Source organism: Brienomyrus brachyistius, chromosome 5 (genome assembly GCF_023856365.1).
Source record: "Brienomyrus brachyistius isolate T26 chromosome 5, BBRACH_0.4, whole genome shotgun sequence".
NCBI lineage: Eukaryota > Metazoa > Chordata > Actinopteri > Osteoglossiformes > Mormyridae > Brienomyrus > Brienomyrus brachyistius.
In genome coordinates this window covers 34,489,417-34,514,525 of record NC_064537.1, presented here as the reverse complement: position 1 = coordinate 34,514,525, position 25,109 = coordinate 34,489,417, and the positions used below count along the sequence as shown (strand labels likewise).

Genomic DNA, 25,109 nt, shown 5'->3' with positions numbered 1-25,109 from the left:
CAAATATGTACCGTGATCCACAAATATTTAACTATCCACAAATGTGTATTTTTAAATTTGTGTTTTGTAAAATCATATCCACAAAAATATGGAGTGATTTGTATATGTGAAACGTGTTTTGCACATTTGTGGATCACTTCCTGTCTATTTGTGGATCATTACATTTGTGACTTCCCTTCTATATATTTGTGAATTTTTGTCCAGTTCGTACCACTACAGAGCCCCTAAGAGCTCAGGTTTAGAAAATATTTTTTTGAGAAAAAAAAAAACTATATATATATTAAATGCCTTCCTTCACAATACTTTCATGTTCCTTCGCAATACTTTTGCAATCTCACTACATTTGCCCACTTGCTATTTGCTGAAATGTGACCACAGGGATTAACCTAAATAATACAAACATTTACTGTATCATGTAAAGTTAATTTGTTTTTATGTGTATTTTATTAATAATACAATTTTTTATACCTGGATGATGACAAGAGCCATAACAGCATCGAGAATTCCACCACAATGCAATTGTGCTACCTAAAGTTATAACTTTTTTCAATACCACGCCATGTCATAAACCCAGACACGTTTCAAGTGACTACTCCTATTTCAAAAGGCTTCTCAAGCATCAAGAAGAAGGCCTTAGATAATTAGCATAATCTTGTATAACCTTAACGCCCACAGTATGTAGCAATGGTCAGGGCCTGGGTTCTTGTTACCTTTTTAACACTACATTATTCAAAAGTTCTATATTAAAAGACAGAACTTACTAACAATGTAGCGTTAAGAAGGTTTCAAGAAACCAGGCCCAGATCAAGGTGACTGGCATGTCTCTTTTAATTTAGCCAATCATATTAGATTGGCACAATATTACATTTACTCATCCCAATGAAACAGAGACTTTAGGGTTTCATTTCTATATGATTGTTCTTTATAAGGAACGGAACTTCAGTTACATTGTTGCTTGTTTGTTATTGCTAAGTGAAAACTATGGAGTTAAACTCAACTATTTGCCAGTCTATTCTGTATACTGTTACCAATACATAATTAATGCATCACTACAGCTGTGAAAGCCACCAAGGCATGTCGTCAGAAAGCTTAGATGAATACAGCTTCACCCCATTACCATCTACCAAAAGTAAGCATCACACCAAAAAATTACCCACTGTTTTCTATTTAGTCCTTCTGTAAAATTAAGAAAAGCTCTGGCACAGGTTTGCTTGTTTGTCACAGCTATGAAGAGCAATATATTACATTAATTAATATAATTCTTCTGACACAGTTCTCCCTGGTAAAATATCAGGTAACATCAAAGGAGAATAGCAAACTAGACTTCTGCTGTAGGGGAAGTCTAGGACCTTTGTTTAATTCAGATAAGCATTATCAGTGCCCATTAAGTATATAAATATTGCATTGTGTTTTGTTTCCTGTTTAATTCCCCGAACCTAAGATGGAGGTATTATAAACCGAGATGTTTTCATTCATAGCGCTAGCTTTCTGGTATAAGCATTGTCATCACTTTACGAAGTCACTAAACTACAGAAGTATGAAAAAGTTGGGAAAATAGTGTGAAATCCGATGTAAGTTAATGTAAAACAATAAAGAGATGCGCTAGTGACGTCCACAGAGCCAAACTATTGTCATTTCCTAACATTTATTCCTGTAAACACAGATACAACCTTCAAGCGTATCGGTGCTGAATGAATGAACAGGTCGACATTTCAGCAGGTTATTGAGAACAGCCGAAACATGACATATAGCTAAACTGGAATGGTTACACAAAAAAGACGATTGAATATAGACTGAGCTCTGAACAAGAAGAATGTATGGGGCGTAGATTCATATTTTCAAAAGCACATTGACGTCGTACGTACCTCCACCAAATGCCTCAGTAAACAACCCACAAGCCACTGAAGTATTGTCCTAAATTTCAACAACATATCGTATTTCATTAAGAAATAATATGAACTATATACATACCACCACTCAATGATTATGGTCAGCTGCTGCTCATGAAGCTCCTGCACTTTCAAAACTTTCTCATGTCACATTCGACGGTGCGCAGAACACACATTAAAAACAAACCAAGAAAAGAAGTCCCCATTAACAGTGAAAGGAGACGATAAGCAGGAGACACCAGGTTTTGTTGTGCTGAAGACAGGAGTAAAAACAGTTTTTTTGTTTTTTTCCTTAAAAAATGGTGCCCCGGCAACTGGCGTCCCAGGAAGACTAGGAGCTAAGCTTAATTATTCACAGAAACGCAAATGCATGCTCTGCGAATCCTCACTTTTCTCTGGGATAAAAGAGCCGCCCTTCCTCCTAAGAGCCCCACTTCCCGAAGGTTGGGGTGGGGGCTTTACAAACAAGAAAGCGCAAGAGAAAGTCCGCACAGAGCCTCGTCCAGCACTAACGTGCTCCTTATGCCGCCAGCATTACTGGTAATATGACACCGGCGACCAGACAATAAAAACACAGTTGATCGTCAGCATTGTAAGCTTTCGTTTTATATGCTAGCTAGCAAAACAGTTAAAAATAATAATAAAAAGATGAATTTGAAAGCTTGTGTAGGAAAACCAAAACTAAACTGCACCACTTTACTGAAATATTTTCATAAGCACTTTAAATTGTGTGCATATGATATAATAAAACGAAATATTTGAAGGATTTGATTATATCGACATTGTTTGTAAGATTAAAAAAAAATTTCGGGGCTCTGTTCATAACGTTTTACGTCACAAACCTATGGAAAGGTCCACTTTAAACTGAGAAAACGGCTTTCAACCAGTTTTTGTCCGCGCTTTGCTTCTTCCATTTTAGTTTCAGTATTAACAGCCTTTTCAGTTGTCGGGTATCACATAGCATGCTGCTGCCACCTTGCTTGACAGGCGGAATGTCGCTGACTGGTAGTGCCTTTTTTGCAGGATTTGCACAGCCCAACCTTGTTCAAAATGTCCAACTGGTCTCATCTTACAGATTTTGTGACATAATTATTTCAGAACCACCGTGATGCTTGTGCTTGGATTCTTTTTAAATAAATTCCACTTTCTGCTTTTATTTTAAATTCCATTCAATGCATAGATATTCAGTGTGCTTTATAATGAGTAGCCACATCAATCATATGTACCGAAAGCTTTCATTTATGGCTAAGCTTCAAGGCAGCAGGAAAACACCTTGGTAAGCAATTTGTTTGCCAACGTCAGTACATGGAAATATGAAACACAGCCTTTGTACTCAAATTTAACGATTAAGTTTATTAACCTTTTGTCAAGACCAGTCCCTGCTCTATTCTGTCTGTCAACCTGGCTTGGCCAGCAAGTGTCACTGGCCATCCCAATCATAGTGTTTGAGTCCATTGTGTTTAGTGATGATGACCCTCACTTGTGTCTAATTCCCAGCCCTATTGTTTAGTTATAGTTAATTGTCATGGCCTGCCTTGTCCCTCATATAGCCCTTGTTATAAGTACGTATATGTGCTTGCCCTTGCCCTACTCTTTTGTTGGTCATTGCAGATATGAGTATTCTTAGTGCTGTGCATAAGACCACATGGTGTCAGTCCTGTAGATTCCCCTTGAGTTTCCCCCTAGTTTCACTGTGTTCAGTCCCAACCGTTGCAGTCCTTGTTTAACCTGCCTGCCTTGGTTTGACACCTTACAGTCCTTTTCTTTTTTTACGAGGTTGAAGCTGGCTACTTATTCACCAGTTTCTTATTCGAAGAATCCGTGCCACCTGAAGTGAGAGATGCTATTTTGACAGAATCCTGTAGAGGGCTCCATAAATGTTTTCAGCATTTCATTAATTTCATGGTTTTGGACACAGGACCATATGAAATTAAGGTGGTCTTTTAAATAAAATTAAATTTCACAACCTCTAATCGATGTGATCTTGCCCATGTCGGTTACTTTACTTATTTACTTATTTTTATTCTGTTAATACTGTAGTGTCGGTGGGGACTGAATATCCCTGTAAATTCACGAGCCTTGCATATAGCCATGTTTGTATGTTCTATTAATAGCCCTTGTATGTATTTGTTAGTGTAATTACTTGTGCTCCTGACTGTCGCGTGTGACCTGTGTCATATATGTAATCCTGACGTGTTCTAGTGTTAAGCAATTACCCGGCACATCTGTGCTTTACTGTCCTCAGTGTAACCTCTCCGTGTTTCGGTGCCGTTGGGTATCGCTGTAATGTTGCTTAAGTGGGGTCTTTTTCATGATTAGATTAAAAAAGTGCAATTCCGTGCCTTCTCATGTTTGTTTGCTTGCCGTCGCAATACCTCAATCTCCTCGGCGCTACAGTACTTAAACAAAAATCTGTTAATACTTTTCCCAGTGTGTGCTTATGTAGGGCAGTGGTTCTCAAAGTCGGTCCTCGGGCCGCACTGCTCTGCTTGTTTTCCTGCTGTCCCTGCCCCACACACAAGTCCCAGCTGTCTATCAGCTTCTGATTGACTGAACACACCTGATCCAGGTAATCAGCAGTGTGTAGGGCAGGGATAGCTGGAAAACAAGCAGGGCAGTGGGTCCTGAGGACCGAGTTCGAGAACCACTGATGTAGGGCCATGTACATACTACTGCGTGTGTTGTCACGTGACTCCGGTCTGTGACATGGAAGCAGTACGGAGGAGAACTCAAACACCAAACCGACTTAGAAATTGGAGCTGCTTGTACTAAAGAAAAAAGTCCTGTCCATTGTCTGGACAAAAATGATGATGAAAAAAGAAAGTAATTTTCTGTCAATTACTAATATAGGCTCATCAAAGTTTGTGAGAAACTGCCAAAAGCGAGCCAAGGAGATGCAGTACAAAACTACAATAAGTGACATTTTATGTACAATAGTGTACTGTATTATAGCGTATTTGAATTATACACAGTTCAGTAATTTAATTTGTGCTGTAATTGTACCGTAATTTGAAAGTGTTTGAAACTGCTGTAATCACTGATAGCACCATGTTATTGTTTCAACATTGAATTATAGTTAAATGCATTGAATTATGGTCAGTGTTAAATTATCAACATTGAAACTGAATAGATTTTTGGTCAGATTTTCAATATTGGAAAATTGATAGTGAAAAAACCTTGATTCAATGTTCATATAAAGTTAAACATTGAATATCAATGTTGTTTCAACCTTTTTGTCTGAAATGGAATCAATGTTATTTCAACATATGTGTGTTATCTGGGGCTGTATTGTAAGAATTAATAAATTTCAGTAAATATCAACGCTGTATGTTTTATTACCTTATATTAATATAATAAATATAAAAATGTCAGTTAGACATTCTTTATGTCTCTGTCTGAGACATAAAAATAAAAAATCTGTTATAATCATCCATTTATAGTGAATAATTTCACATAGACAGATGTGATTACTGTGACGATCACGCTGGAAGCGGGCGGTCGTCGGGCTGGCGAGCGAGCAAGGAACAGGCAGGCAAGCGGGATACGGGGAAAATGGGTCTTTAATCGGGAAGGTATGGGCCAGACGGGACATAGGCATCGACAACATCAATGACGAACAAGGGGAACAGGTCAGACCAGGACTTAAATACACAAAGACTAATCAAAGGAAGCGGACACAGCAGGAGACGATCAGGGAAGCACACATGGGTAATCAGGGGGCGTGGCACACACGAGGAGTGGACGAGCCGGGCATGACAATTATGGTTTGCATTGTAATTTATTTTGTTTGCAAGAAATGTATGGTTTTCTATTTTTGTTAGGGACCTTGCTTTTTACATTAAAACCAAAATGTGACCTTTTTCAATTGTTCGAGATATTCAATAGCCATGGGTCACCTGTCTGTTTCCTTCAATTAATCTAATGTTAATAGACCAGGAGCCCAGAGGGGTCAGCCTAGCTGAAAAGCGAACCAATTTCCCTTAGTGTAATCTTGCTGGGGGCATATGAATATTCATCAGAATAGATGTCTGCCGGGCCCGTGGTGGTGGGTGCGGCTGTGAAGGGTGTGGTAATGAATTCAAATTATTGAGCTAGGTCAGCTCAAAAATGTACTTCTTGAAAATCGTGCTTCAATGTACCTTATACAATCAGGCACCGCCACACATTTTTAGTGGTGGGGTACCCTCGGCAGAGTGATGTAACTGCCCTGCAAAAATTGAGCTAGATCAGTTAGTTGGAACTTGTTCTGTATCAACCCAGGTATCATAAATGAACATTGCCAGAAAGTTTCTGTGGTGGGTTACCACTGCCAAACACACCAAAATTTACATAAGAACATAACTATACAAACGAGAGGAGGCCATTCGGCCCATCAAGCTCGCTTGGGGAGAACTTAACTAATAGCTCAGAGTTGTTAAAATCTTATCTAGCTCTGATTTAAAGGAACCCAAGGATTCAGCTTGCACTACGTTATCAGGAAGACTATTCCATACTCTGACTACGCGCTGTGTAAAGAAGTTCTTCCTTAAATCCAGTTTGAAATGTTCTCCCGCTAATTTCCACCTATGGCCACGAGTTTGTGTATTTGAACTAATGCTGAAGTAACTATTTGGTTGAACAGCATCCAAACCTGTTAGAATCTTATATACCTGGATCATGTCCCCCCTCAGTCTCCTTTGCTTGAGACTGAACAGATTTAGCTCAAGTAACCTTTCCTCGTATGACATTCCTCTAAGACCAGGAATCATTTTTGTGGCCCTACGCTGCACCTTTTCTAAGGCCACAATGTCCTTTTTAAGATATGGTGACCAAACCTGCACACAATATTCTAGGTGAGGTCTCACCAAGGAATTGTATAATCTTAGCATTACCTCCCTTGACTTAAACTCCACACACCTGGAGATATACCCCAACATCCTATTGGCCTTTTTTATTGCTTCCCCACACTGGCGAGAATGGGACATGGAAGCATCAACATACTCACCAAGGTCTTTCTCATGATCAGATACCTTTATTTCAGTGGGACCCATAAAATACCTGTACTTTATATTTCTGCTCCCTACATGGAGTACCTTACATTTGTCTACGTTAAATTTCATCTGCCAGGTATCGGCCCAGTCACTAATTAAATTAAGATCCCGCTGTATGTAAGCTGCTGAGCCGCTAATTCAGTATCTGCTACACCACCCACCTTGGTGTCATCTGCAAATTTCACCAGTTTACTGTATATATTGGTATCTATATCATTTATGTAAATTAGAAACAATAGTGGTCCTAAAATCGAACCCTGCGGTACCCCATTATGGACGCAGGCCCACTGTGACATTGTGCCTCATAACTACTCGCTGTTTCCTATCTGTTGACCAGTTATCATCAAAAGCCTTTTGGAAATCTAAGTAGATGACATCATAGGCCTTCTTATCATCAACTTCCTGAGTAGCTTCCTCAAAAAACTCCAACAGATTCGTTAAACAGGATCTACCTCTCCTAAATCCATGCTGGCTATCCCGCAAAATGTTATTGGAGTCCAGGTAATCTACCATTTTCTCTTTGATTATAGCCTCCATAACTTTACCACTTATACAAGTTAGACTGATTGGCCTATAGTTAGACAAATTACTTCTATCCCCTTTTTTGAAAATGGGCGTTATGTTGGCATGCTTCCAATCAGAAGGTACCACATCTTCAGATAAGGATTTTTGAAACAGTAAAGTTAACGGTCGGCAAATAATATCCCTCATCTCTTTTAACACTATAGGTAAGATGCCATCAGGGCCCTGTGATTTATTTATTTTGAGCTTAGCTAGGCTTTGCAAAACATCAGCTTCAGTTATATATATATTAGTTATAGACGATGCTGGATCAGTAATAAGAACTGGTAATTTACTAATGTCCTCAACAGTGAATACCCGTGCAAAACTATCATTGAACTCATTTACTAAATCAATGTCGTTTACTATTATAAGACCCTTACTATCCTGCAGATTAGTAATTTCAGGTTTTAGAGCTCTTTTAGAGTTAAAATACTGGAAGAAACTTTTAATGTCATCCCTAGCTTCCAATGCAATCATCCTTTCGACATTTCTTTTAGCTCGTCTAATATCATTTTTTAACTCAGCCTATAGACTTAGATATTCCTGCTTTATTCTGTCATCATCAGTTATTTTCCATTGCTGGAACAAAGCCCTTTTCCTCCTTACTTTATACAACCCCAAATCAGAAAAAGTTGGGACAGGGTGGAAAATGTGAATAAAAAAATAAAGCAGTAATTCACAAATGTGCCTTAACTTTTATTTCATTGCAGACCGTATGAACACAAGATAATTCATGTATTTTTTTGGTCAACATCATCTGATTTGTAAATAAACATCCATTCTTGCCATTCAGGCTTGCAACACATTCCAAAAAAAGTTAGGACAGTACAGCATTTACCACTTTGTACAGTTCCCCTGTCTTTTAACAACACTTAAAAGACGTTTAGGCATTGAAGAAATCAAGTGACTAAGTGTTGCAGGTGTTAGTTTGTCCCATTCTTCCTGCAAACAATGTTTTAGGTGCGCAACAGTACGGGGTCTTCTTTGACGCAATTTTCGTTTCAAAATGCGCCAAACATTCTCTATTGGAGACAAATCAGGGCTGCAGGCCAGCCAGTCAAGCATCCGCACCCTCTTCTTATGCAGCCATGCCTTTGTTATGCGCGCAGTATGTGGTTTGGCATTGTCTTGCTGAAATAAGCATGGGCGTCCCTGGAAAAGACGTCGTCTTGAAGGCAGCATTTGTTCCTCCAAAACTGAGATATACTTCTCAGCATTGATGGTGCCATCGCAGAAGTGCAAGTTACCTTTGCCGAAGGCACTGACACAACCCCATACCATGACAGACCCTGGCTTTTGGACTTGTATCTGGTAACAGTCTGGATGGTCCTTTTCCTCTTTGGTCCGCAGCACACGGCGTCCATTTCTTCCAAAAAAGATGTGAAAAACCGATTCGTCTGACCACAATACACGTTTCCACTGCACAATGGACCATCCCAGATGCCTTCGAACCCAGAGAAGTCGACGGCGCTTCTGGATGCTATTTATTTAGGGCTTCCTTTTGGCGCAGTACAGTTTTAGCTGGCATTTCCTAATGTAGCTACGTACTGTAGTGCTTGAGAGTGACTTCCTGAAGTAGTCCTGAGCCCACGCAGTTATATCATTTATTGATGAATGACGGTTTTTAATGCAGTGCCGTCTGAGGGCTCGGAGATCACGGCCATTCAGTTTAGGCTTGCGCCCTTGGCCTTTGCGCACGGTGATTTCTCCAGATTCCCTGATTCTTTTCACTATGTTATGCACTGTAGAGGGAGGAATGCCCAAATCTCTTCCTATCTTTCTTTGAGAAATGTTTTTCTTCATCATTTCAAAGATTTTTGCCCGCACTTGATGGCAAACTGGTGATCCTCTGCCCATCTTTGCTCCTGAAGGAGTAGGCCTTTCCTTGATGCTGCTATTGTACCGAATCATGATTGCAATCACCTGTTAACATCACCAGTTTCAAATCACATCATTATTTAGTTATTATGCCTCATTACTACCCCTGAATTGCCCCCGTCCCAACTTTTTTTGGAATGTGTTGCAAGCCTGAATGGCAAGAATGGATGTTTATTTACAAATCAGATGATGTTGACCAAAAAATACATGAATTATCTTGTGTTCATACTGTCTGCAATGAAATAAAAGTTAAGGGACATTTGTGAATTACTGCTTTATTTTTTTATTCACATTTTCCACCCTGTCCCAACTTTTTCTGATTTGGGGTTGTACTTTATTTCCCTAGTAAACCACCTAGGTTGCAATTTCCTAGATTTATTCTTGCTGGAAACAGGTATTAAGTCCTCTTGCACTTGCAATAATGTGCTTTTAAAAAATTCCCAGGCCTCTTCAACAGTTTTGTTATTTAACTCCATCCAGTTCACAGTTTCTAGTTTTAGTCTCATACACTTTAAGTCAGCCTTCCTAACATTATATATTTTTGATTTTGTGAGCTCTCCGAATACTAAACTTAACCTCAAATTTGACCATGTTATGATCGCTACTGTCAAGTGGTTCTAAAATGTCTAATTTACCAATCCTGTCCTAGTTATTAGAGAGAACAAGATCAAGAATGGCATCTCCCCTGGTAGGGGTGTTAACAAACTGAGTAAAAAAACAATCCTGTACTAATTCCACCATCTCCAGTTCATTTTCAGAAGAGCCAGTGACAATGTCCCACTGCATCCCTGGTAGATTAAAATCTCCCATAACTACCACATCATTTTTATTGCTCATAATCCTAATATCACTGTATAATAATCTGCTTTCCTCAGCAGCTATATTAGGTGTTCTGTAACAAACACAGACAATTAGGCTATTTGAGTTTTTAGCATCTAATTTTACCCATATTGCTTCCGTAGTTTTTTTTATATCAGTAAGTTCCCTTGCCTGCAAGTTTTCCTTTACATATACTGCAAGACCACCTCCCTTCTTACCTATACGATCTTTACGGAACAACGTGTAACCATCCGTATTATATTCTTGTCCATCCTTTTCTCTCAACCACGTTTCAGTTATTCCTATAATATCATAAGAGTCCGATGAGATAAAAACCTCTAAATCATGAATTTTATTCCTAATACTCCTAGCGTTTAAATACAGACGCCAAATTTGAGCTAGATCAGCTGATATAGATATCCGAACTGAATGAAACTAGTTGGAATTGGTTCAGTATCCGGTCAGTTTCCCATTTGTTCCTTGGGCATTTTACAGCCACCGGTAGTAGTTCAAGCGTAGGATCACACATCATTTCTGATCTACTAATTTTTAGCAGTTCCATCAATGGGCAGTACAAATATTCCAAGGTGAAAAGTCAAAAGCAAGCACTGCTGGTGTAGTGGGATCATGCAAGATTCCCATTCTTGTGACCCGGGTTTGATTCCCGGGCAGTGCATATCTTATATACAACATCAGGTACTTGGGTCAGTTTCCCATCTGTTCCTGGGGCATTACGGCAGCATTTTTGTTATGTTCAAATGACCTACTGTGTTCTGTAGGAACTATATTATGCGTAGTAACATGGCACTATGTTTTCCTATCAAGCTGCGGATTGATACCGTTCTCAGAGATGTATGGAGTGTACCAGTTCAAGTGATGTTCAGTAAAAGAGTTTGTGAACCTCCTATCCGTATGATTATTACGTTGTTGTTAAGAGTAGAAAAACACAACAAATTGGCGACGAGGATTCGCTGAATCCATGTGTGCAGTGAATGTCACACGCACCGAGTGAGAAGTTTGTCGACTGTCTCTTTTCGTCTGTTTTTGCCTTCCCCGCTGTGAATGCTAGTAGACTGGACGGACCAGCTAGCTGGCTATCGTTAAACAGGACCGGAGGAGGGAAACGGAACGCAGAGAAAAGAACAGGGAGCGGCAACGAAAATACTAAAAGAAGAAAACGTCTACATATTGTAAGTTGAAAGACAAACGTATTAAAGCAAGATGGCTGGATGTGTAGGGCAAATGGACAGTTTTGATAGCACTGTGGAAGACTGGGCTACATACATTGAACGACTTGAGCAGTATTGCATCGCTAACAAAATAGAAGACGACAGAAAAGTAGCCGTGCTATTGAGCGTCATGGGTCCAAAAACATATAGATTGTTACGGAACTTGTTGGCGCCGGATAAGCCAGCTTCGAAGGGTTTCACGGACATTGTAAAAGTGTTACAGGAGCACTTGAACCCAAAACCGCTGGTCATAGCAGAAAGGTTTAGATTTCACAATCGAAATCAAAAGGAAACAGAGTCAATCACGGAATATATGGCCGAATTGCGCAGGTTATCAGCATATTGCCAATTTAGAGATGGATTGTCCGACGCACTAAGAGAGACTGGTGTGCGGACTGCAACATGAAGGCACACAGAAGCGGCTCCTTACAGAGAGAGACCTTACACTTGCGCGGGCACTGGAAGTAGCCATATCCATGGAAACAGCTGCGAAAGACGCACTGGAGTTACAAAAGAAAACAACGAGTGAATGCACAGTGAACAAAATTGCAACAAAACGACCAGAGAAAATTACATGTTACCGCTGTGGAAAGAAATCACATAGCCCTGGTAACTGCTGGTTTAAAGACAAAGACTGTAACGCATGCAACAAAAAGGGCCATATACAGAAAATGTGCCGAACCAGACAGTATGAAAAGAAGTCACACTTCAAAATGAAACACAAAAAGGTAAATGAACTTAATGAAGTTGATTCAAATGAGACAGATTCTGATGAATATGAGAAAGACTTGGCATGCTTGGAGCTTCATACTGTAAAGGACAATGAACACAGAGTCATTTGGGTGAGTCCAGAAGTTGAAGGGAAGAAACTAAGAATGGAGCTGGACACTGGGTCAGCCCTGTCTATCATTTCACGCAAAGACTATCAAGACAAGTTTGCCAAAGTGAAACTGAGACGCACATCAGTGACGTTGAAGACATACACAGGGGAAAAAGTTGTTCCACTGGGAAAACTAGAGGTGAAAGTAAAATATGAAAATACAAAACGAGTGCTGGACTTGTATGTGGTGCAAAATGACAATGTCCCTTTGTTTGGGAGAGAATGGCTGCGAAACATCCAGCTTAACTGGAAGTCAATCAAAAGGATGGAGACGACTGAGAACAGAGTGCAGCCTACCCCAGAGAGATTGAAAAACTTACTAGATCGTTTCTCACCAGTTTTTCAAGATGGAGTTGGAACACTTGCACAAATTAAGGCCAAAATTGCCATAGAGGAAAATGCACAGCCAAAATTCCACAAAGCACGCACTCTACCCTATGCCTTACGCCCAAAGGTTGAAGCAGAGCTCAAGCGCCTAGAGGACCAAGGTATCCTGTCAAAGGTGGAGTGGTCAGAGTGGGCAACGCCCATCGTGCCTGTGGTAAAGAAGACTGGCGCGCTGTGCATTTGCGGTGATTTTAAGGTCAGTATAAATCCAGTACTCCACACTGACCAGTATCCGCTACCCCGTATAGAGGACATTTTCGCCTCCCTCGCAGGAGGTCAGCACTTTTCTAAGATAGATCTAGCGCAAGCCTACTTACAAATGGAGTTGGAAGAATCCTCAAAGAAATATCTGACCATTAACACTCATAAGGGACTGTTCCAATACAACAGGCTTGTTTTTGGAGTAGCCTCTGCCCCAGCTGTATGGCAGAGAGCTATTGACCAGGTTTTGCAAGGCATTCCTGGCACGCAATGTTATTTAGATGACATAATTTTGACAGGCCGTGATGAAAGTGAGCATTTGTCCAATCTGGAAGCAGTCTTAAAGAGACTATTAGAGTTCGGACTGAGAGCAAACAAAGAGAAATGTGAGTTCTTCAAAGACTCAATTGAATACTGCGGACACAAGATTGACAAGGAAGGTCTTCATAAGGCACAAGACAAGATGGATGCTGTCCTGAGGGCACCCCGCCCTGAAAATGTGAGTCAATTGCGCTCCTTCTTGGGCCTTGTTAATTATTACGCTAAGTTTTTGCCAAATGTAGCTACAGTGCTGCACCCCTTAAACAGCTTGCTGCAGGTGAAACATTCCTGGAAATGGACAAAAGTATGTGAACAAGCGTTTAAGACTGCAAAAGACCTCATAACCTCAGACAAGGTACTGACACATTACAACCCAGACCTGCCCTTGCGCTTAGCCTGCGATGCATCACCATATGGTATTGGGGCTGTTTTATCGCATAAGATGACTGATGGTGCTGAACGGCCTATTGCTTTTGCTTCAAGATCGTTAAACAAGGCTGAACAGAATTATGCCCAAATTGACAGGGAAGGCTTGAGTCTGGTCTGGGGAGTAAAAAAATTTCATCAATACCTTTATGGCAAGCGTTTCACACTGATCACGGACCATCAGCCTTTGGTGGCTATTTTCAACCCCAGCAAGGCAGTTCCTGCCATGATGGCTGCACGTCTGCAGCGATGGGCATTATTCTTAGGTGCCCATGACTACGCCTTCGAGTTCAAAGGCACAAAGCTGCATGGAAACGCAGATGGACTATCGCGTCTTCCTCATGAGCCAGGTGAAACTACGGCATCCACAGACCCAGCTGACCTTTTCCATCTGTCACAAATTGAAAGTCTCCCTGTGACCTGTATTGACGTTAGAAGAGAGACAGGCAGGGATCCCACACTGGCGAGGGTCTATGATTTAACAGTGAAGGGGTGGCCACATAAGGATGATGTACACTTACCTGAGTACGCAAACCGTAGAGATCAGCTGTCCGTGTGTCAAGGCTGTGTCATGTGGGGCGCTAGGGTCATCATACCTCCTAAGCTTCGTTCCAGAGTACTCGAATCTCTTCATGGAGGGCATTTAGGTGTAGTTAAAATGAAGAGCTTGGCCAGAAGCTACATCTGGTGGCCTGGCATTGATCGTGAAATAGAGGACATCGCTAAGTCATGTTCAGGATGTCAACAAACACAGCGCCAGGCGCAAGTAGCTCCCCTACACACCTGGGAGTGGCCCAAGACAGTGTGGCAGCGAATTCACGTTGACTACGCAGGTCCTCTTCTGGATAAGATGTTCCTCGTAGTAGTCGATGCCTACTCAAAATGGCCTGAAGTGTTCCCAGTAAAGAATGCAACATCAGCAGAGACAATAGATGTTCTTCGTACTCTGTTTGCTCGTACAGGACTGCCACAACAATTGGTAAGCGATAATGGAAGTCAGTTTACCTCTGGAGAATTTCAGTGGTTCACCAAAAAGAATGGAATTAAGCACATCACTACCGTGCCATTCCATCCTGCAACAAATGGGCTCGCCGAGCAATTTGTGCAAACCTTCAAACAGTCCATGAAAGCCATGGCGAGCACCAAAATGTCCATATCAGAGAAACTGGCCAACTTCCTGCTGTCTTACCGCAACACTGACCATTCCACTACAGGTCAGGCACCTGCCGTTCTTTTTATGGGGCGATCTCTCAGGTCACGCCTGGATCTCTTAAAGCCAGACCTACACCGGGACGTGTCAAAGAGACTAAGTGGCCAAATGAAGAAACAGTCGCCGCCATTACGAACATTTGAAGTGGGACAATCAGTGCTTGCCAGGGACTACCGCCAAGGTAAACAGAGATGGGAATCTGGTGAGATTGTCTCTAAAACAGGACCCCTCACTTACACTGTGAAAGTGTCCCCTGGACTGATCTGGCGCAGGCACGTGGATCAGTTACTGGACAGTACGACCCGACACTCTAACCGAGTCAACACAGAGAGTGGTGCGGAGGGCACCGACGACACTGAGGTGTTCCCATCCTTTGCATCAGACACACCACCTGCGATAGACACGCCTACCTCAGAGACTGTAAACCCAGCAGTGTCTCCTAGGCCTGCTCCTGAGTCACAAGACAGGCGTTATCCGGTCCGCCTCCGACTCCCGCCACAAAGATTAGATATGTAGTGTCAATGAAGTAGTTATTCAGGTTAAACCGTGTTATGTGATCAACCTGTTTGATGTGGTATGATTTAAATGATATCTTTACATTGCAGTTGAGTTAAGGAAAGGGCTTCTGTATTCTACATAAGGAATGTTCGAGACTTGTTTGTGATGTACTTACATGCTAGAAAGGGAGGAGTTGTTATGTTCAAATGACCTACTGTGTTCTGTAGGAACTATATTATGCATAGTAACATGGCACTATGTTTTCCTATCAAGCTGCGGATTGATACCGTTCTCAGAGATGTATGGAGTGTACCAGTTCAAGTGATGTTCAGTAAAAGAGTTTGTGAACCTCCTATCCGTATGATTATTACGTTGTTGTTAAGAGTAGAAAAACACAACAATTTTACAGCCACAGGTAATAGTTCAAGCGTAGGATCACACAACATTTCTGATCTACTAATTTTCAGCAGTTCCATCAATGGGCAGTACAAATATTCCAAGTTGGCACATCAGAAGTAAGCGCTGCTGGTGTAGTGGTATCATGCAAGATTCCCATTCTTGCGACCTGGGTTCAATTCCCGGGCAGTGCACATCTCATATACAACACCAGGTAGTTTGGTCAGTTTCCCATCTATTCTTGGGTCATTACAGCAGCATTTTACAGCCACAGGTAGTAGTTCAAGCGTAAGATCACACATTTCTTATCTACTAATTTTTAGCAGTTCAATCAATGGGCAGTACAAATAATCCAAGGTGAAAAGCCAAAAGCCAGCACTGCTGGTATAGTGGGATCATGCAAGATTCCCATTCTTGCGACCTAGATTTGATTCCTGGGAAGTGCATGTCTTATATACAACGCCAGGTATTTGGTTCAGTATCCCATCTATTCTTGGGGCATTGCGGCAGCATTATACAGCCACAGGTAATAGTTCAAGCGTAGGATCTCGTGTCTCTTTGTGCCTGCTTTTAAAATGACTCTTTTACTAACTTCCTTGAATGCCTGGGGTGAAGGTGCAGGCTATTTTAACCATGTGCAAGGACACTGACTGGGCTTTTATAGATCGGGTGCGAGACGTGTGGGTGGGCGACGTCTTCTTCTCCACCGCTTCCGTTAGACCGGGTATCATTAGTTGGGAAGTCGCGCTGCTCTGTCTTGGCCCACTTGTCGAGTCAGCATCACTGCTGTACTCGGATGGTGAGGGTAAGTGCCTGGCAGTCAGGCTGCTTTTAGGGGGCGGCTACGCCTGTACTATAGTGGTTGTGCATGCGCCGACTGATGGGGCCCGGTTGTGCCTACTATTTTGACTGTCTGGCTGTGCGTGTAGCTAAGTGGCCCCGTCCTCTCGTCATCAGGGATTTCAACGTCTCCCTGACTCACTTGGACATGCGGGGGGGGGGGGGGGGGGGTGGCTGTCATGCGGCCTGATATGGGGCGAGCTGCACTCCTCCGTATGATGCGTGCCTGTCAGCTCGCGGATCTCTGGAGAGATCGCAACCCTGGCGTGCGTGTTCTATCCAGGACACAGTGCATCAGGGGAGTATTGCAGGGAAGCAGGCTGGATTACGCTTTAGTGTCCCCTGCTGTCGCTGCCCGCGTCCGTGCGTTATATTATCGGGAGTGTGTTTTGAGTGATCATGACTATTTCATCTGCACTCTCGATTCTGGGTTGGTGCAGCGTGGGCGGGGGACGTGGATATTGAATCCTTCCCTTTTAAAGGACTGTAGTGTTAAAGATAGGGTTAGTTTCGTGCTGTGGAGGGGGGTTCGCCCCTGTTTTCCATTGATATTCAGGCTGGGTGGGAACTAATTAAGCGGGAGGTGAAGAACCGTATTCAAGGCTGCCGGTCAGGCTGAGGCGGGACGCTTACGTAATGGAGAGCGCGCCTTGCTGCGCGATCTCGAGCTGGAACTGCTGGCGCTCGGGCAAGATGCAGGGGACCCTCTACGGGTCTCAGCGCTGCAAGATGAGCTGGCTCTCCTCTCTGAGCGGGGGTATGCTGGGGTGGCACTGCGGAGTGGGGTGCGTTTTGTCGCCCCCGGAGAACTCTCCCCCCGCTATTTTAAGGCGTTGGAGGAGTCCAGAGGGGCTGCGAGGCTGCTCCGGTCGGTGCGCTGCCCTGACGGCCATCTGGTGACTGACACGCCTGGTGTTCTGCGCGAAGTGCATGATTACTGGGCTGCCATGTTTACAAGTGAGTGCCCCGATTTGGATGCCCTCTCCACCCTCATGGATCTGTTGGAGGCGCGCCTCGCTCCGGAGGACGTGGCCTTGTGTGATGCCCCCTTGTCCAAGGATGAGATTGGGGCAGCCATAGACCTGCTTCAACCGCGTAAGTGTCCTGGCTCTGATGGTCTGACGGCAGACTTCTACAGGGCCTTTAAGGGTGTTCTCGTGCCTGTGTTGCAGGCTATTAATAGCGTCGTCCTCGCCCGTGGTGAGATGTGAGGCTCCATGCGGCTGGGGTTGGTAAAGCTGCTTTTTAAGCATACGGGAGACGGGGGATCTGGCAAATTACCGACCCCTCACCATGCTCAATACCGATTACAAGGTGTTGGCATCGGTCTTGGCCTCCCGCCTCAGTCGGGTGGTGCCATCTCTCACTCGCACCACCCAGACATACGGAGTGATGGGCCGCAGCATCCTGGACACCATCCGGGATGTTCATGCGGCAGTGGGTTACATGGAGTTGGCAGGTACGCCCGGTTATTTGGTGAAGCTGGACTTTGCCAAGGCTTTTGACAGGGTCGAGCACCCATACCTTCTGCGTGTGCTGGAGGTATTTGGTTTCGGCCCGGGCTTCCTCGCCTGGATGTGCCTCTTGTGCGGTTCCGCCATGTCCGCCGTCGCTTGTAATGGCTATGTGACTGCCTCCTTCCGCATGACGCGGTCAGTGCGGCAGGGCTGCCCCCTGTCAGCCGCCCTGTATACCTTGGCAGTCGAACCCCTCGGCCTCCTGGTGGCCTCTGCCCTTGGTGTTGCTAGGGTGCCCATCGGCCCGACATGTACTGCCCCCCCTGTCTTTCAGTACGCGATGACTCGTGCCCAATGCGGCCAGTGTGGGGTCTGCGTTGCGCAGCGTGCAGCGGTACTGTGATATCACTGGGGCTAGGGTTAACCTACATAAGTCGGTCTACCTGCGTCTAGGCTCAGCTGAGCGTCTGCCCGTTGAGCTGGGCCTGACTGAGGCTGAGGGGGAGGTGCACCTCTTGGCCATCCTGCTAGGGAGGAGCACTGAGGTTGCTGTGGGGAGGATGTGAGACGACCTGACGGGTAATGTGGAGCGGCGGCTGGCCGGGTGGTCAGGCCGCGTCCTCTCACTACAGCAGAAAGTGTTCCTGCTCAATGCTTTGGTGTTATCAGTCCTGTGGTATCACCTGAGTGTTACTCCCCTGCCCCACGTACATTACGCCAGGTTGCGGAATGCCATCCTGCACTTCCTCTGGGGGGGGGGGGGGGCAGAGTCATGGTGGCTTACATGGCCTTGCTTGGCCCCCCTGACAGGGGTGGACTGGGCCTCCTGGACCCCATGGTTCGGTCAAAGGTCCTGTGTGTGCGGATGCTGCAGGCCTTTCTGGACGAGAGTCGCCCTTCCCTTTGGAAGGAGGTGCTCTCGCTCCGTCTGGTACAATGTGCTAGGAGAGAGCTGGCAGATGACGCCCTATGGATGCGTCTCTGGCCTAGCATGCTGCGTGGCATCCCCTCCCATTATGAGCAGCTCTTGCTGGCGTGGGGTGAGTTCCAGGAGCACACTGTTGTGGTGCCTGAGGGGCGGCAGCTTCTACTACGGCAGCCACTGCTGCTGAATCCGCGCATCCTCTCCGGGGGGCGGCCCCTCGATTTCCGACACTGGTGGGCGGCCGGAGTGCGTCAGGTGCGAGACCTCTTCTATGAGGAGCGCCCTGGCTTCTTGCCGCCCTCAGCGATTTACGATCAGGTTGAGGTGGTGTTCGGGGGGGCCTCTAGGGTCACTGTGACCAGACAGTGTCTGACTGCTAGGGCTTCCCTCCCTCCCGACTGGGTGCGCGACATTGAGTGCATCGGTGGACCCTGTGATGTGGCCCCTCGTTATCCCGCGGTGTATGTGAGGCGGCTGGCCGGGTCCCTGGTCCCTCTGGGGGCATGTGTGACCCGTGATTTCAGCCGGCTCTGCAGGCAGCGTGCTTTTGTCCCTCCGGTGGCACAGGAGTTTTGGAGCGCCCGCTTCCCCGCCCTGGAGCCTGTCCTACTGTGGGGTAATGTGCTGGCCTGCCCGGTGGACCCAGCCCTCGCCCATTTTGAATTCAGACAGAGGCACAATGCCCTATTGACAATGTGGAGGCTGCATAGACAGGGCTTCGCCGCGTCTCCGCTCTGCCCAGTGTGCCGGGACGTGGAGGAGGGCCTCACACACATGTTCTTTGGCTGTAAACAGTTAGTGGATTTTATTGTCTGGGCTCTGGGAGTGGTGGACAAGGTTGCCGGGGCGGTGGGGCCTGTGCCTGCTTTTACTGAGGCGAGGTAGCAAGTCATGTTTTTGTTTGGAGTAGAAAAGTCTCACCCCGCCAGCACCTTTTTGAACTTGTCTTTAACCGTAGCCAAATACGCTGTGTGGCTGCGGCGTAACAAGGCTCGCTACGCAGGTGTTATTTTAGACCCTATTTTGATTTGTAAGCGACATTTGCGGCTGGTTTTAACCAAGGTGCTTTTATTGTCTGCCGGGCCTCATGACTTGCTCCGGTTTTTACACAACTATGTCAACCGGGATTCTTTTATTTCTTATGTGGGTGGGCGTTTGGTTTGGGATTTTTTTTTTAGAGCATTTTTCCTGTGTGTTGTTTGGTTTGTGTTCCTTTAACTGTTTGTATTGCCTTATTTAACAGGGTGTGATGTTTTTCATTTTCTGCAGGTTGGTGTTGTTTTATCCTTCTTTTGAACAAATTGACTTTTAATTGGCTTATTTACTTGTGGTTTTTTATGAATTGCCTTTTTTTTTTTTATTAAAGCACGCCTGAACGATGAAGACTTCTGCACCCTGTGAGTGGGGTCGTAGGCAGTGGGTTTGCCCCTGTCCCGACCCTGCCTCCCTGTACTGCCATATGTTACCCTGGCACATTGGGCGGAGCTTAATTATCCGCTTCTGACGTCATAAGAGGAAGTGGTGTATCCTTGATTCTGATTGGTCGAGGGTTTATGTCCATATATGGTATCATTACATGCTTATGCCACGTGTTGCCGATAGGGGGGTTTGGGAGATTAAACTTTAATAGAATAAAAATACATTACATGTATTTATTAATGTGCTTTTTTATGTTACGTTTTTAAGGTATAATAAAACAGAGCAGGATGTTGGCAAGCTAGCGCATACACGTTCAGCGGGGGCGTCCGTCCAGCCCGTAGCCGCGTGTTGCTAGTAAGCGCCGCGGCGTATTTTGAAAGAAAGCACCCAAATGTTTTAAAGAAGAAAGCACCAAAATGTTTTAAAGAAGGAAAACTTTAGTGTTATTTTAAAATAAAAGCAGGGTTATTTTAAACAAACATGCCCGAAAGAAGTAGCAGAAGAGCAAATTTAAGCAAGCGCAAGCGAAACCAATAAACATACAGCCCGTCGTTTTAAAAGAAGCGAGCACTCATTATATTTAACCACCACGAAAGACTTTAGCGATATTTACCAGGTTGGAGAAAGCATGCAAACAGCAAACTTTTAGAAGAAATAGGACGAAACTCTCCGGAGACCCGCCACATGCGACTACTCTATTTGAACAACGCGGGGCGGAATGGCCTATCGCTAGTCCGGCGCTTGGCACATGCGCACCCACGCCGACGCCCCTTTCAAAATGGCGACACCGGCGGAGCGCCTGTTTTAGCAAATAAAACCCCTATAACCGTAATGTTTTAAGTAATGAAGCACTTTTCTGTCAATGTGAATAATAAAGTAAAGCGCTCTGAGCATTTTCTACAGCAATAATCAGGAAATAACGCGGTTAATTCTTGTTTAAACGAATGCATGCTCTCACTCTCATGTGGCCACACAGCGTATCCTTTATTGAGACATAATTGAGACATTATTGAGACAGCAAACAGCTGTCAAATGGCTACCAGCGGAAATTGTTGTCGTGATGTGAACCGTTGGCCTGGATTGTGAGAAGCATGCCGCCATTCTGGCAGAATGCACAGTAATTCTATATGCTTATTTGTAAATAGTGTAAAATAATCTATTTCTAATTTAAATAAAAGAGGATCTCTAACACAACACCCCCAAAAAAGGTTATGTGGTACCTTGGGCGGAGCTTAATTCTCCGCTTCTGACGTCATAAGAGGAAGTAGCGTATCCTTGATTCTGATTGGTCGAGAGTTTATGCCCATATATGGTATCAATACATGCTTATGCCACGTTTTGCCGATAGGGGGCGATATGGTTTTGGGAGATTGCCGTTATGCCCATATATGGTATCAATACATGCTTATGCCACGTGTTGCCGATAGGGGGGTTTGGGAAGCTTTAATTACATGTATTTTATTAATGTGCTTTTTGTATTACGTTTTTAAAGAATAATAAAACATAGAGCAGGATAATGGCAAGCTAGCGCATACACGTTCAGCGGGGGCGTCCGTCCGGCCCTGTGTTGTTAGTAAGCACCGCGGCGTATTTTAAAAGAAAGCACCCAAATGTTTTAAAAGAAGAAAGCCCCAAAAGAAGGAAAACTTTAGTGTTATTTTAAAAGAAAAGCAGTGCGAATTTAAACAAACATGCCCGAAAGAAGCAGCAAATTTAAACAAGTGAAAACCAACAAACAAGCCCCGTCGTTTTAAAAGAAGCGATCACTCATTACATTTAACCAATACGAAAGACTTTAGTTATATTTACCAGGTTTGAGAAAGCATGCAAGCGGCAAACTTTTAGAAGAAATAGGACGAAACGATCCCGGAGCTCCGACACATGCAACTACTCTGTTTGAACAACGCGGGGCGGAATGGCCGATCGCTAGTCCGGCGCTTGGCGCATGCGCACCCACGCCGCATCCCCTTTCAAAATGGCTACGCCGGCGGAGCGCCTGTTTTAGCAAATAAAACCCCTATAGCCGTAATGTTTTTAAGGAATGAAGCACTTTTCTGCCAATGTGAATAATAAAGTAAAGCGGTCTGAGCATTTTCGACAGCAATAATCAAAGAATAACGCGGCTAATTCTTGTTTAAACGAGCGCATGCGCGTAGATCCACACAGTATTTCCTTTATTGAGCCAGCTCGTTGCGTCAAGCAACTGTCAAATGGCGATCAATTGTCAAATTGTCTCATACAGAAAATGCCAGCCATATGTTTGGGAGCCAACTCGTTGCGTCAAGCAACTGTCAAATGGCGAACAATTGTCGCTGGACCAAGAATTCATGCATCTACCTTTGCAATGCAACTACCTTTTTCTCGGGTCGACAGCACAACACCCCCGGATTGCTTAGCTACATTTAGCTAAATTTATCTACGTACGGTTAATCAAAAGGTGTAACCAGAACTTGAAAAGATGTATGACAACACATGCTGAGCTTTTATTTCAAATAAGCCCCTTTAACCTCATCGTTTTAAGCAATGAAACTCTTTTCGGCTAATGTGTTATTTAAAATAAAACATCTTAAGCATTTCGACAACAAGAATCAAGGAATAACGCTGGCGATCCTTGTGAAAATGACTCTCCATGTCGCGCTTGTGCGGGCAGCCACGACACCCACACACCACTGTCTTTTATTGAAAACAGCTGAGGCAAGTCGTTTTCGGAACTTTAAAGTGTGTATACAATAAGTAAACGTGTGTAAAAGAAGTATAAAATGTGTTATAAAGCACATAGCCAACATTAATTAATAAAGAATTTAAGCATAGTAGCCCAGACGTACCACTGCCTAAAGCCGGTAGAAAGAGAGCTATCCTACGGCCTACAAGAGAAAAGCATATGGCACCAAATTGGAATCAGTAGTCTTTAAAAGAATAAAATACATTATATGAATTTATCAATGCGACATTTTAAATACGTTTTAAGGCATAATAATTTTAAGGGGTCACCGGACTCATATTAATCACCGAGCTTTTCTAGCTAGAGAGGAAAGAGAGTCGGGCAGTTTTGAATGGTAAAAGCAGTAGTTGTGTATTGTTAACGGTTTATTTTTTAACAAAATGTCCTATTTTATAACGGTAAAAACACAGCAATCCTGTTTTTAGGGGGGGTTTATGCGCATTGCATGTCTAGACATGTCGATCAGCTAATGTCCGCGGCAGTGGGAAACGGGTCGTAGGCGCGAGAGCGATAAGCCTATGTGAAGGAAGCGTCAATTGACAAATTGTTGCAGAGTGCGTGTAACATCTCGTTTAACCGCTGGTCCCGAGTGTGACAAGCAGACAGACAGCATTCACGCCCCGGCAGAAAGCACATTACGTCTATTTGTTAATCAGTTATATTATTTTATACTATTTACGAATAAATGTCTAATTGAAATAAAAGTCGATGTCTAACACCACAGCTCTGGGACTCTAGCATAGCCCCGGGCGCCCCGCTGCGGGCCTGTGGGGGCTGGATGAAGTATCTAACTTCAATTGCTTAATCAGCAGGGTAAAGTGCCGTAACTTAAACGGGGGTATGACAAATTAGTATAAAGTTTTAAGCCAATAAGATTTAATTAATAAAATAATTTAGTTGTATTTTGTTAGTTTTATTTTCAATAAAACACACCCAGCGCATTATTAATTTAATAGATGCAGGAACTAGTGAGCGGTATTTAGCTACGTACTTCAAAAACATTTTAAAAACTTTGTTAGACTAATACCTTAGTTATTTTAATAATTTAAGGGATAAAAACATTTGTTGTGTTTGTCAATGTGTTATTTTAAGTAAATGCGTTATTTTCCAACGCCAAAAGCCCTGTCATGTTTTAAGTGAGAAATGATATGGACTAGCAACTCTCTCTGGGGGAGCAACCCCGGTTAGGTACTATTAAGCAGCATTTAGTGACATGCATCAAAACACATTTTTAAAAACTTTGAAAGAATAAAGTCTTAGTTATTTTAAGAAATACGTTTTTCAGTAAATGTTTATTCACGCGCATGCACACAAACACACACACACACACCCCGGAGGTCGGGGGGGGGGGGGGGGGGGGCTTTAGAGTTTAACTTTAGGTCTGTGAAAGTATAGGACTGCAATGTGTATACAGACCCCAAAGCACCCTAACTTAGTCGTTTACTAACTTATCGCGAAAAACAGACAGAAATAGACTTGTAAATTCTAAAGAAAAGACATTAACTGTTTTTTGTTAATGTTTAAAGGTATACAAACTACAGTTGTATCGGACACGCACACAAAAACACTAAAAGAGTTTGCTCAGTCAAAAAAAAAAACAAAAAAAAAAAACACCAAACATATATTGTTCACGTTTTTTATTAAAATGTATAAGGATTGTTTTGTTATAGGTAAATTTTTAATTAATATGAGTGTGATATAAGTCATTTAGTCAACAAGATTTAAGGCAGAACCTAAATGGCGGCTTGAAATGACCGACCAGGCAGGTAGAAGTGTCCTTTCCTTATCTCACAAGTCATGGAAGGGTGGGGGGATGGAGGAACTGTGGAATCAGGCAAGAGTGTAAGAATTTAGGATATAGTCTTGTTATTTTAAAGAATGTGTACATGCTTATTTAATTGCTTTTAATAGGAACCAGTAAGATGCATTTAGCACCATGCTGCAAATACACATTAAAAACTTTAAAGAATAAGGTCTTAGTTTTTTAAATAAAGACATCCTACAAGGTGCCCAAGGCC

General features: G+C 43.5%; 1 protein-coding gene, 1 long non-coding RNA gene and 2 other non-coding genes across 9 annotated transcripts in view; 3 read left to right on the top strand and 1 right to left on the bottom strand.

The window, feature by feature from the left end:
* Positions 1-2,399, bottom strand: part of LOC125741778 (supervillin-like) — an 81,146-nt gene extending 78,747 nt beyond the window's left edge. For all 6 annotated transcript variants that reach the window (XM_049013090.1, XM_049013089.1, XM_049013093.1 and 3 more), the window contains exon 1: positions 1,972-2,399. The gene's annotated coding sequence lies outside the window, so the exon portion shown is untranslated. The remainder of the gene's footprint in view (positions 1-1,971) is intronic.
* Positions 2,363-5,106, top strand: LOC125741800 (uncharacterized). Its single transcript, XR_007397864.1, has 2 exons — positions 2,363-2,429; positions 3,666-5,106. It is a non-coding gene; the product is annotated as an uncharacterized LOC125741800 (long non-coding RNA).
* Positions 5,107-10,785: 5,679 nt separating this feature from the next.
* On the top strand, positions 10,786-10,856 carry trnag-ccc (transfer RNA glycine (anticodon CCC)). The gene has a single exon. It is a non-coding gene; the product is annotated as a tRNA-Gly (tRNA).
* Positions 10,857-15,851: 4,995 nt separating this feature from the next.
* On the top strand, positions 15,852-15,922 carry trnag-ccc (transfer RNA glycine (anticodon CCC)). The gene has a single exon. It is a non-coding gene; the product is annotated as a tRNA-Gly (tRNA).
* The last annotated feature ends 9,187 nt before the right edge of the window (positions 15,923-25,109 follow it).